At 38.6% G+C, this 14,883-nt stretch overlaps 1 protein-coding gene across 1 annotated transcript in view; it reads left to right on the top strand.

The window, feature by feature from the left end:
* The window catches only part of LOC124413473, an 81,279-nt gene that overhangs the window by 31,819 nt on the left and 34,577 nt on the right, over positions 1–14,883 (top strand). The window lies entirely within an intron of this gene.

Genomic DNA, 14,883 nt, shown 5'->3' with positions numbered 1-14,883 from the left:
GATGAGAAACGATTCCAGGAAAATTAAATAAGGGTCTACGTGTACATGGACTATAGGGGCACGTGAGGAATGGGGGGGGGGGGGGGGGGGGGTGGTTGCTCGAATGTCCCAAATGATTAGCATGTATACTAGGGTGTTTTCGAAAAAAATAATCTGCGATTTTTCACCATGGCACCCTCTAGAAATTTTGTTTACTTTAAAAGAAAGGTTCTGTTAAAAGATGAGCGTTCTACGTTACGTGGAAGGTCGTGCTCAGTTGATGATTCATTTTTTTATATTTTTTTAAGTTTATGACAAATCGTAAATAAATTTTTTTTTTTCATTACTTGTAGCAATCATAAATCAATTGACGTCACTAAGAAGACCCGCACTTGTAATATTAGTCTACAGTTGATGCTTGAGAAGTGTATCTGACGATCTTTTCATTATTCGTTACTACAAAAATTTTACTGTAATTCAATATGAACTTTTAATTAAGGAGAATAAGTTTCCCGGTTGATATATTGTTGTGTTATGGATCGTGATCTTTGGATTGAATACTGTGCTACAACGTGTTTCTTCACAAACTCAAAACAATGTGAAAAAAAAAATGAAAGATCAAATAACCGCGAACTTTCGCATAATGTAGAACGTTGATTTTTTTTTTACAGAATCTTTCTTTTGACCTAAACAAACTTTTTAGGGGATGCCGCGGTGAAAAATCCCAAATTATTTTTTTCTGTAATACCCTAGTATATATGTACATTTAGTAGACTGTTTCAGATTACGGCGATACTTTTTTATACTGTAACGAAGTCTAAACATTAATTTTTACCTTAATTGGTAACTGGGAAAATGCTGTACTAGAGTAAAAAATTAAGCTTGAAAACTGAAAGTAAGAAAATTTTGGAAGGATAGATGAAAGGATTCAGCATGAGCAGTGATTTATGAACGCGATTACGTACGTTTTTTATTTTTCGCGCACGTAACCGTCAAAACATGTTCCGAGGTTCCGACATTTCTATATCTTAATTATATAGGTATACCACTTCAAACTTTCTATATTTTAAAAATTTACCGCATGCATGTACGTACGTACTTTCACCATCTCGACTTTTTTGAAATATCCGCCTTTTTCAACTACGTTCGTAAAGAAATTGACTCTCCGCAAATGTCACTAATTATTATAGATCACATCCTTTACAAATATCGATATACAATTTTACAATTTACTTGAATCTGTCGTTAAAAGCCAGTTTCTCCGATAATTCATATAATCTCTTCTAAAAAAACCATCTTCACACTGCAAGTGTTCACACAGTATACCTCTTGTAAATTCACGATTCCTATTTCCTAAATCGCCATAAAATAAAAGCCCATCCTCTTCTCTAATTTTTCCCAATATCACCCCAGCGGAACCACCACCCACATTTCCACCCTTACCCTCACGCATAACCCTACGGAAATAAGATGGTTAGGAGAATTAGGAACAAGGTATAGAGGGAAGAAAAGGAAAAGGAAAAGGAAAAGAAGAAGAAGATCGGTTATTTCGCAGCTGTGTGGCATCAGGCAGATGCTTCGTAGTGAGGCCCGGCCGTCTTTAGAGGGCACCGGGCCCGTCACCAAATGCGCCCGTGCAGAGCGGAACAGCTTATTCTTAGAGGGTTTGGTTCACGGGTCTACAGTCACTCTCAGGTATATAGGCAGGTTAGCAGCGTGCGTCTACGTATATACCGGTGTGACATTATTAGTCCAGTGCCGTCCGCCGTTTCTCAGGTCTACGATAGACCCCGAACACGTTCCCCTTACAGCACGGAACCTTATGCTGACTAACTTCAAGCGTATAAGAGACAACTGCAGGGTTTGCAGGAGTCGAGTCTTACAAAGGGTGCATCCAGATCCTGAGTCTTGCGCCCATGGGGCGGCAGGAAGAAGCCTGGGGGGGGGGGGGATATATATATACTGCGAAATACGGGATGCAGTCCATGGCGAACAACAGCCGCGGCAGCCGCGTCATGGGAAGACCCTCGGAATACGGAGGGAACACCCCTCGCTGTGAAATCATCCTATTTTTTTTTTTTTTTTTTTCTTTCTCTGTCTTTCTTTCTTCCTTCCTCTTTTTCTTCTTTTATCCTTTTTCCTATAAGGGGGGGGGATCTCGGGAACCTTCGACGATGTTTACGCTCAGTTGCACGGATGACGTCACCCTTTAGGCGGGCAGTACCTACGCACTGCAGGCCACTTAAAACCCTGGAACATAAACTATACGTCGCTATGGAGCAGCTTTATACACTTGGGCTGGATATTCCTTCCCGCGTTTAACCAGCTCTATCTTTACTTTTATCTGTTTTTCTTCTTTCGTTGCGCATGGCTTCGAGGATCTACTATTTTTCCCACCTGCGTGTCGATGTGAAGATATGCTGGTTGAAGTCGAGAATACTTTCAGCACTTCCACCATTATCCTCAATTGGTACCTATAAAACTATGAATTCGGGTCAACTTTGTCCTCAGGAACGATCAAACATCACAGTTTCTGTTGATTTTCTTGCTTTACCCAGACTAACTTGTTTGCTGTGTCATATCGCGTCAATAGTATATTTTCCAACAAGTACGAGGAGTCGGCAATTACCGCAGACTATAGTGGAAAGTTTGCAGCACGAACCAGGAATAATGCAGATCCACACGAGTTACAAACTCTATTTTTTTTTTTTTTTTTTTTTTCAACGCGTACATGGCAAAAAGTTACATTTCCCACGCTGTATAAGAGGGTGCGTAAACTGGAAGATTTCCGAACTGGTAAAAGCCGTGCGATATGGCTCGTGCCTCAATATTTAATGGAAGCGTGCGAAAATTATACAAACTTACGGGGAAATTAAATTTCCCATGCAGGTGATATGGTGAAGAATATTCCAGTACATAATTATCGTAACTGCAAAGTTTCTTTTGCCGAAGTGAGAAACATGCGTTTAAAATATTGTTGAATGGATTGAATTTTTGTTTAGTATACAGCAGAAACTAAAAAAGCCAGATGATTCAATTTCACGATGATTGATATTCGATTGTCAAATGTATCTGATCATTCTGATGTATTGATGCTGTTTTTATTGTAACTGTAATTATGGGGTAGTTTTAATAACTTTCTTTTGAAGCAAAAATTGTATAGAACCACCGAAACAGGGGTTATAATACACTTTTGTTTGTCCCTCACGACGTGCGTGGGGAGATATTATATATTACTCAAGCTAGTATGGGTGCAAGGTGTGCAAAGTAGATAGGAAGGGGGGGAGAGAGAGAAAGAGAGAGAGAGATGAAACGATTACATAGCAGGGTTCCACCACTACCATTAAGCTCGTAAAGGTAGTTACACGAAGCTACGAATTAAAGGTAGTAGCCCAAAGAAGCCAGATGCGACAGATGTTCGACGCGATAAGCAAAACAAGGCCCAAAGTTGAGGAGGCGCAGTAGATGGCGGATCGAGTGGGACGGGAATAGGTCGAGAAAAGGCTGGAATAAGCAATACGAGGAAGTGAGGGGGACAGGTTAGCCCTAAGGCTTCGGTTCTCGAGACGTGCGACTTCCGCCCCGGAGGTTCCGAGGGATTTAAACCGCCGCCCGGGTTGTTGTTTAACCGAGCATCCCTGTGTGCGTGCTTGAACCATGCTGCATGCGACGCGACGTGGCGAACCGACCAGTGACCGGACCGTAAGAACTGCGCAAAACCTATAGCATACCCTCCATTCTACCTACTGCGTCTTTGCCGTCTTACTACGACTTGAACTCGTCAGGTCTCTCCGAGAGAGAGAGAGAGAGAGAGAGAGAGAGAGAGAGAAAGATGGAGAGAGAGACGAAAGGGAAAACGAGGGGGGGCAAAAGCTAGGCAGCACTTACTGCGCGACGTGCAACGACGAAGTGAGGAATACCGAGGATGCAAGGAGACGAGAGAGAGAGAGACGGAATAAAGTTGAACTAGCGAGAATATGAGACTAACAAGCGCATGCATATAGGTGTACATACCTATGGTTCAATCCGTAAAGTGGAAGGAGACGGTTTTCATCGGGTGACGAGTAGGGAACGTATAGAAAGATAAGGAAGTAGAAATGAATACATCGAATTTTCAAGCATATACGAAAATCTATTTTCTGGTATTTTATGGTGTAGAAAGTCGGAGTATAAAATCGTAAGAATGAATAAAAATGTACAGGAAATCGTGTGAAAATTCTATACTTTGATTCTCTGTAATACCCTAACTTTTTTCGTATTTCAATTTTTCGATTTTCTAATTTTTTTAAATTTTCAGATTTTTACCACGCAGACGAAGTAGCAGATAACTTTAGATATAATAAATTTTAAAAACTGTGCTGAACGTTCTTATAATTCGTACAAAAGAGGATTCAGTCCAAGTCCCTGCAACTTTTAAGGAGGAACTATAACGGGTTGTATGCATACCTACTATACGTGCCTATATACGTATACAACCGCAGAAAGAGGCACATGCGCGTTACTTCCGGGTAATTTTTTTTTTTTTCTCTTTCGACAAAAAAACAAAAATGTCTGATTTCCGCCGTATCCCGAATTTTCTTTCGGCGTTTTGCCAGCAGGCACGCGATGCACAAAAGGGACAGAAAACTAGGATCAATGCGAAAGAAGCGATACATAGGTTATGTACGGTATGAACGTACATATATGCATTACATAGGCACTGGCTAAATGAGACCCAGATTGGCAAAGATACGCGAAGAGCTTTTTACGTTGCAGCCGAATTGATAGTGTAAATAAGATGCGATGATCGATTGAAAAAAATATACTTACACAGCTTGATAAATTCTGTTCCCTGCTTGTAATAGTATACTGTGTAACAAGGAGGCAAACTCGGGAGCATAAGTTTGCAATATGAGTCGGTTATAGATGAGAACGCGTATGAGCCGAAGGCAATATTGCAAATATGCAAGATATACTTTATGTAACAAGAGTATGTCACGCGTTTTTTCACGAAGCATGAAATTGAGGTTAGGGTCACGTAATTTCAGATTTATTCGCGAGAGCGCATGCGCGCTGTAGAAAAAGACCACTATTAAATCTTAGGAGCTAAATGTGGTCTATTCTGTACTCCGCGCATGCGCAATCACCAACTCACTCTACCGTCATGGAAACGGGTACTTTGCGCACGGAAAACATGCATGAAAAAACGCGTAAAACATACTCGCGGTGTATATAGAACGTGATTTTTCAGCCTGGAAAAACGAATTCTGAATACACAAGTCATTATATCCAGATTACATACATTTTCTCTGAGTCACGATTAGTATTACATCGGCTGCTCAATTAGGCGATAACTGACGGCCAATAAAATTTGAATGACTCGACGCAGGCGCTTAAGTTGCGCACTTTCGTCACGGACACACGGTACATGTAATATTCCAGTTTGAAATACGAAACTAATACACTGCAAGATATACGTTTATATATACGGCAGGATTATACAGATGAAAAAATGATATGGAAAGAAATTTCACGGAAGCGTGTATCAACTGATGAACATAATTGAAAGGTGTCGGCTTTGAAACTTCGTCGTAGCTTACGGAATGGAGTAGCGTAAAGTGCAGAAGCGAAGTGGAGGCATACCTCGACCCATCCGCGCATTCATGTCTGCCACACACGTTTGATACGACGGTAGTGCAGTTTCACGATCACTGGGATACCCGACAAGCACATCATGCATACGTGATATAGGAGAAAAAAATCGCGGACTAGCTGCCAAAAGGAACAGATATTCCGCTAATAAAAATCGTGGTGGGATAGAATCGAAGGCTTGCTTGTAGAAAAAAAAGAAGAAGAAGAAGAAGAAGATAGTCGAAGAGAAGGCAGAGAAACATATTGCTTGACAAACGCCTTGTGGAAAATACAAAATGCAAAATGCCTCATGCAGAGGATGACGTCAGATAACAATAGTTATTACTCACTATAGAAATGGCGGCGCGAAATGGTTGGCTGATTAGTTTTGAACCAGGTTACTCATGGTACTGGTCCCTATTGATCCAGCTCTGTGTATATTCGCGGCAGTTGCACATCCATCCGGGTCGAACCAGCTGTACATTGTGCAAAGTGCCCGACACGGTAATCCTCCTTGCACCCTGCAGTTACCCATCTTGCACTTCTCTCGACCGATGAGACCGATGAGATAGCGTACCTCTGGCAGGTCTATTGGTCCATTTATATACTCTTCGAAGAAACACGCCGGACCCCCGTGATTGTCAGAGACTTGGTACCAACCACGGTATCCTGAAAGTATTTCAAGTTGATTAACGCTTCGCTTCGGTGCTGCTTCTTCCATTAACGCCACGCAATGGACTTAACCGCGATTGAGTTGTCTGCGTGTATTTTTCTTTGTTTCTTCGATAGAATATTTTCGAGAATCGTTGTGTCTTGATTTAATTGCAAAACATTGCTTGCGGATAAATATTATTTCGACATTTTTATTATATCTGTAGGTACATACATCCGATGGCGTAAGGTTTGGTTTAGAACGAGATGTGTGCATGCAATGACGTCACAATCCTCGAATACTTCTTCGATATTCTTTATTCATTTGTTTTTTAATTACAAAACTGAGGTGTTAAAATATCTCTTTCTATTCTTGGAATGTAAGAAAAGGAAGAATGATTGATAATTTTCTTTTTCCCTCCCGATTGGTCTTTATTAAAGACTCTTGAATTCTCAGTACTCCTAAAGCTTGTAATTATCGTCCATGCAGACGCGTAATTATAAATAATATCAAAGAAGGATATAGAAAAATGTATACGCACGAATTAAGTTTGAAAATGAAATGAAGATAATGTATCAAACGGTGCAATACAGTAAAAGAGTCCGAAGGTATAATCATAAATAGAAATTCCAAGGTTTTAGTAAATATGATCAGAGTCTCAGGTTTTGCAGTGAAGACAAATTAAGAGTTTTCGATTTCCTTTCGAATGCAAAATTTGTGTATATGTGCGATTACTTTCTCTTCCTGATTTCCCTTTGTCTTTTATATTTCTTTGTCTCTGAACTTCTCTGAATGTAAACCATATCATACAAACATTATGCCTACGCATTGCTATAATTACAACCTTTGTTCTGATCGAAGTACAATAATAACGTACCAAGCGTGTGACTTATTGAGGAAAAAATAAAATTGGCAAAGCAATTAGACCTCGTCACGATTGACGTGCGTGCAGTAAAATCATCAATGATTGCAGAGGCGGAAACTCGAGTTCAATTGAACTCTGCGTAGAAACTCGCGTAAATTACCATTCGATTCGAGAATTCTGCTCCTTGGAAAAGAAATTAATCAAAAGTTTGACATTTTGCTGTAAAATTACATTGAATGATTTTCCAATTGCATCCGAAAAGATTTCAACTTGATGTGTAAAATTTTCATGCGAATAATCTTAGAAAATTCGGAATAACGGTACTTGAATTGGGAAGTTTTTTGATAAAAAGTATAACTGAAGGCAGATAATTATACCTTGAACTCAGATTAATGATATGTTTTCCATGTAGGTGGTAGAAAAAAAACTCTCTTCAACATACCTAGCTGAAAATACTTTGTTTAGTGTCATCGAAATTATCGTAATGCAGAGTAAACGACAGTGCGAACTCACTCATAATTTCGGAGCGGGATTTAAATTCTGTATTTGGAAAGTTCCAAAAGCGCTCAAATTCTGAAAGGACAAAATTCCGAAAAGGCGCAACTCCGACGAGTCAAAGTTCCGAAAGTGCGGAAATGAGAAAATTTTGAAATCTGATAGGTACGTTAAAATTCCGAATGATCCAAGATTTTCAGTTCCGTAAATTTCACCACTTAGATCTTTCTTTGTTTTGGATTTTCGATATTTTTACGTTCGAAATCCTGATCATTCTGATTTTTGGTTTTTCTGATTTTTTATACCTACTCGTTGATGTGAATATATTTTAATTTCCGAAATCTTAACTCTATCGAATCTTTATTTTTAGAAACTTTGTTACTTCTGCAAAGTTTGATATCGTTACTTCAAGTTTCGCCACCAAATAATTCCTAATCTGGCGTTGCCGGAGCTTTTCAAAATCAGACCCCCCCCCCCCCCCCATAATTTCGCGCACAACAAAACAGCCGACCGAAATGTGTTCCGAATTTTCGTTTTTAACATAAATTCTACATCTCGTCGTTACACACGAATGAGTCAAGCGTAGGATAGACTAAATTTCAGTGTTAAAAAAATAGCACCACCCGCGCGTTTATAAAGAATAACATGTTAAACTATACGCAAGTGGAATACAAACGCAGCTACATGAATTTACGTTCGACCCAATCCTACGGGGAAAAAAACAACTCCGCTGATAATAGAACGCGGCCATTTTGTCCGACTAAATTTTACGACCGAGTTTCGAACGCTTCCCAAGTTTTCCTTTACACACACACAACACATCACATGCACATATCGTAGGTACCCATACGTATGTCGTACTTACGTAGAAGCTACATGTATATTGTGTGAGTGTGTGTGTATATATATATATATATACACATATTACACACACAATATCCATACGTACATGACGATAATAACCACAGCGTATCTTCACGTCGACGCAAAGAGCGGAGTCACTAAGTACCAATATACGGATGTAATACACTTCGGTGTAACGGGGTTCTCCCAATCGTGACGTCACGCATCCAACCCTTAGTCATACAGCGGCGCGGTTGAATTAATAAATAACGTGAGAATGTCCAACCTGAATGCAAACTATAATCGTTATACCCACATAAAAATCAGAATAAAGAAAAGATGCATGAAAAAAAGGAGAATTTGCAGGATTGAACATCCTTACAGGCGGGTCGTGTAGGGGAGGAATGAGGAAAAATTTTAAGTGTTCGATATTTTAGCATGACTCATGACAAAGAAGCAATCTTTTTCCTCTCTTATCGTTGACGCAATTGCTACCAGTGCCTGCAGAGTGCGTAGGTGGACTTATTCGACTAACCTAACTCGTCTTTATTATAGTTTTCAAACGGCAGGGGAACTTTTACACATATATGTGTACCGACAAATTTCGACAAAATGGCATTCGTATTTACGTTGCGAAATATTTACTGTAATTAATATTTACACCTGCATGAGTTTAATTTTGTACCAAAGTCGATGGTCACATTTTTATATGATTAATTAATGTTGCAAATACGAAGATAAGCTTAGACGCCTGGTCATTCGACTTTATTCTACGAATCTAATCACGCCAAATTTCCGTGCAACTGATGCGTATATATGACTGTACATAACATTTTTTGTACACGTTGATTTATAACCGAGTCTCTCATCTGCCACGCATTGCTCAGTATACGTCAAACACGTGTATACGATATATACTTCTTATATAACATACAACATTTGTACTTACGAGTAAGTTTAGTTTTTAACAGTGTGATACGACGAGTGAATTTATTGGTGCAGAGTAGGTATTATAGAAGCTAATTCTTACGGTATGAATATTTTTGTAATACTTTTTTTTTTTTTAATAAAACTCATTACACTTGTTCTTTTTGTCGAGCGAAGGAATTTTCATTTTCATTTTATCTTACAGTTTGCCGTTTTTGAACGAATGTCTGGGGGGAAAAAAAAACTCTGGAATTCCTAAAAAAAAGATTCACAACTTTCACAAGCGTCGCGATTATGTGTGTCGATGAAATTGAGAACAGCTTAACACTGCATTCTCGATATTCGAAAACGCGAGGTTTTTCCAGACTTTTCGAAAGTCGTATGAAAAAAATTAAAAAAAAATAAATCACAATTGCACAAATTGCCGGAATGCCATTGCGTACAGTGATTTTCCGGCAAACTCAACACACAAGGAACAAATATCACGTTTAAATTCTTTATCCAAAAAGTAGGTATACCGTCATTCCGAACTCCGAATAACAGATTACTCAACCAGTGCATACATTCGATCACTCGAAATAACAACATACCATGCATATTATGTCGTAATCTTTTCTTCCTAGCAAGCTAAAAGTCACGGGAGCTCACGTGTCTTGTTTTTTCCTCCCGACTGTATTCTCATTATTCATTTATCGCACGTTTCTCCGCTTCTGTACCATACACACACACACATATATTACACACATATGATCCATGTAGCACAGTTAATTCCTCATGCAGGGCACAGTTGAAGAGGATAATTGCGCGCAAAGTCGACACAGCATATTAGGTGTGATAATTGTATATTATATACGAAAAACTTCGTAACAATACAGCCGTTCTATTATATACAAAAAAGTCACGGAAATATTTACCATACATATATATATATATATATATACCTGTATCTCCTCGAATCAAGATGATTTCTCGAACCAGTAAAACGAAAGAATAATTATCAAACATGCGTATGGAAAGGTAGATTATCATAATTAATAATTAATTAATTAATTAATTATTGACGTGATGCAGGAATCAATTAAAGTTCTTCAAATTTCACACGTCGGCGAGTCTTTATAACCCGGATCGACTAGAGTTATTTTGTTTATCGTTATATAATCTTCACCAAGATAAGATCAACGACTTCCACATAGTCGGCGTCGCACGTCGGGCATTCAAGTGTCACCTTACGTATCGAGTGGTGTAGTGTGGTGTGGTGCGGTGCGATCTCTCACTCACTCCTTTACACACTCTACTCGCCCAACTTACTCACTGACTGTGTAACTTACTCACAATCAGTAACCCGCCGCCGACTCTCTCACTATCGTTCGCTTTTCGCCATCCATCAGGGTCACCCGTCCCTGGTTTAATATGTCCTTCTTCTCGTCCTCGTTATTCGCCTGCGATTCGCTTAACCCTTTCAGTCATAATGGCATAAGTATTCTGAGCACATATTTTATGTCCATTTTTTGTATGTTGGAAATAACTTTTAGCTGATATTTTTAGAATAATTTTTAGAATCTGGTTTCAAATTCGTAATCAGCGACCTCAAAAATCGTAGAATACTATCTTGTTATAAAATTTGACTTGGAGTATTACTGGTATTATAAATATGCGACATGTTGAAAATTTATTCTCATTCGAATTTATCGATTTTGGGAAATAATCCACAAGGAATTTTGTATACCTATAGTTAAAATCTACGAATGACAATTTTTCGGTGTAAAAATGATTCAGTGTTGACGGGTATTTCCAAGTTACTTAGAGGATGGATGGATGGTTATGCGATTGCACGTGGTAAACACGGAATGATTCATCTCGTAAAATTATTGTTAGTCGAATAGTTTGAAAAAATTAATAACAAAGGCGTGCAGTCATCCTCGATAAAAGTCTGTAAACACGCTCCTTTCGTGGACAATTGTAAAGTTCTTGACAAATGTGTTAATGAAAGACTAAGTTTCTAAATGAAAAACTTATATTATACGAAAACCGAATTGTTAACCTAAAAGATTATCAATGTTGATCTTTCTTCTATACGTTACGTGCGTGGGTAAAACTAGAAACTTTATTAGTTTGACTGTTTTAATCTTTTTAAAAATTTATAAATGATCCAGTTGACGGGTAAGTCATCACACAATCAACCACGTTCGCGTATTTTACTACGTAAGAATAATTAGAAATCTCACGCATTATTCCAAAACTTTCTTCCCTCTTTTCTTCGATCTTAAATGAGTATAAATAAATGCATTTGTTGTAATAGAAACAATTACGATGTCATCCCATTCGCCCCAATTAGGCAACTAATTATAGTCTAACTGAAAAAATCAGAAATCCGAGTGAGATAATCAATCTTCAAAAATGATCCTTTTTTTGCGTTCGATATGCTAATCGAGACAAACTCACCGTTGTATATATAATACCATCTATCCTATACTTAACCAGTGAAGATCGAAATTTCAACAATCACAATAGACCGGTAAGACATTGAATTAGTTGACGTTATCCATCCAATCGCGACGTTGCGTATTATAAAAAATGGATGAGGTTGTAAAACTGAAAAAAACAAGCGGCTTTAGACTGGCCATGAGCCAACCCTCGAACTTCTTGTTCTCACACTTTAGGTTCCAAGTTCATAGAAAGAAAAAAGAATAATACCCAATTCGAATTTCAAACTCCAAATTCAGATTCGTGATTATCGATTCAATGGCCCTCAGGGGCTACACCGTATTGAATAAAAATATGAAAATTTTTTGTATTTTGAACCACTGTAATGAACTGATTTTGGATTCGTTATCGGTAACCCAAAAAACCTCGGCCTATCAATTTCTACCAAAACCGAAATATTTTTAGATTCTTTTCCACCATATTGGAAGAAATTTTGGATTTCGCAATCTAACTTCAGATTCGTCCAAAAACCCTCACGTTACCAATTTTCATTCAAATCAATTCATCCATTCTCAAGATATAATTTCAATCTAATTCTTCGGAATGTCGTAATTGAGATAACTAAAAAAGTACCGAACCGATCAAATCCAAAATCTAATCAGTTCTAAATCTTAAAAACCGTCGTAGACCGAGACCAAAATAATCGAAATCCGTTAACTCATTCCCAACATATCGTCATCCAAAAACCTTGATCAGATCCATAAACTACACCCACCCACAAAAACCCCCATCTGAAAATAATCGCAAATAATTCTCCGAACATCAAAACGTGAAGATCATCTAAAAACTAACCTTTCAACTTTTGTTGTGATTACCTTAAAAATTCAACCCAAAAACAGAAAAACATGAATTTAAAAATCGCCGCTGCTTCTCAAATCTACCAACCAAAATGAAAATCTTTTCATCCACCCTGCACCCCGCGAGTTCCTCTCCTCCTCGCGATTATAGGTGGTTAATATAAGTACGTGGGAGGAGGCGTCGCGTCGTCTTTATATGTAACGTGGCAGCAGACGGAGGTACCGGGATTTATTTCCACGTCCTTGGCTGGTAGGTGGTGGTGGTCTCTCGGCGCTCGGCGTTGCTGTGTTGGAGGTTCGGGTTCGGTGGTGGGAAGTCGCCGGGTAAAACGTGCATTATACGTCGGGCAAAACACAGTACGCACAGAGATCGGGCTGGACGAGCCTCTCTACCTTAAACCCGCCTTGACGGCAGCCGGCTGGCCAGTTCGCGAGTGTCGGCGACGGATCGCGGTCGAAACGAAACGCCCGGGCGCTTGTTTCTCTCTCTCTCTCTCTTTCTCTTTCGCCCCCCCCCCCCCCCCCCCAAACGGCGTCGTCGTCGTCGCGCCGTTTCTTCTTCGCCGTCAACGAGCGATTTCGAGCGAACCGGGGCGCCTCTGTCGTTCTAGTTTATCCCCCTTCTTGTCATTCGCGTATTTATCGCGTAGTTTCCGAAAAAGGAAGTCCTGAACTGATGAAAGAGTTATTGCAGTTGCACGGGATTTAATGGTATACGCGGTATTTAATGTTTTATATACAATACACGTGTTTACGTTTTATATACATGTATACCTATAGAAAACGAAAAACGAAGAAAAGAGAGGGGTAAATAAATGAAATAAAATAATTAAGGAAGAAAGTAAGAATGCAAAGAATACAAGAATCACACTTTTTGTATAATATGTATACGTTTATCGTTACACGTATCTTCGATAAATAACTTATTATATACGACAATTTGTGTAACGATAACATCGTCTCTGTGCAACGTCCAACGATATGATGATCGATTTGTTTTTTGGGAGGATTATTTTATTTATTTTCTTCTAATTTTCAACGTCAAGAATCGTGTACGATGTTTAAAATATTGCATGTTTTTGGTGAAATATAGTGTGCAATTTTCTTTATAACCGATTCGAGAAATTTCTTATCTGGAGTGTAATTCGTGGTCGATTTTTGACGAGCACCCGTCTCACGGTGTTTAAATTACACGATATTTGGAGTACACGGAAATATTCAACAGCTTTAAAAGACACTTAGCTTCGTCACGTGCTAATTTGGCTAGGTACCAACAATCTATCCGCGCTCGATGAAGACGTCGAGTCGAATGGCTTGTAACTGCGAGAGATCGGAGAATCACGCGATGCTCATCCATCATCAAGCATCGTCGCAAGTCGTATTATCATCGCCCGTACGACGTTCGATACAGAACATGTTGAATGAATAAATTTTCTTTTATTGAATAGAAAAAAAAAAAAAATCTTCATATATTCATACGTACGCACAATGATGTCGCGGTGTAACGTATCAAGTATGTAAACAAGACTGAAGTTAGCAACGATAGATGTAGAATACCAAAATATTAGGGTAAAAATCGTTAATCCGTAGCTAAGAAGTTAACTTTTCAACATTTACGGCTGATTTGAAACTGGTAACGTTATCGTAACGAAATATGTATTGACAAAAGATCACTATTTTCTTAATTTTACAACGATTTTCAAGAAACTAAGATTTCGAGATATAAGTGTGTTTCGTTTAATAACGCTTTACCGAATTTTTAAAAATTCCAAAATCACGAAATAACGGTTTTTCCTCAGCACAAATCCTTGCGGTAACGCTACTAACTTCAATATGATAACATACTTCCTTTATCACGATTTACTTGAATTTCAATGAAAATCTTAAATTTCACAAGTAACGATTTTTATTTATTTATTTTTTTTTTTTTTTTTTCTCACAAAAATATATTTTCGTCGCAGCAACATAACTTATAACTTCATCCTCATTATGAAGTACTGCAGTATTACGTAACGTGATACACGTACATACATGCGTACATACAATTCACGGTGAAAAAAAAAACAACAAAAAAAAAACAACAAAAAAAAAAAGTCCAAAAACAAATGAACGCGCGGTAACTCGCGGTAGTTTGCCATCGCGATTACATGTTGCACACAGCCCGATGAACGAACGACCGAGAACCACTTATCGCCACGTGTCCTCCTCTCCTATAGCATAGACAGACCCTC

The sequence above is a fragment of the Diprion similis genome, chromosome 12 (assembly GCF_021155765.1).
Source record: "Diprion similis isolate iyDipSimi1 chromosome 12, iyDipSimi1.1, whole genome shotgun sequence".
NCBI classification, from domain to species: domain Eukaryota; kingdom Metazoa; phylum Arthropoda; class Insecta; order Hymenoptera; family Diprionidae; genus Diprion; species Diprion similis.
This window is presented reverse-complemented; position numbering and strand designations above follow the sequence as displayed.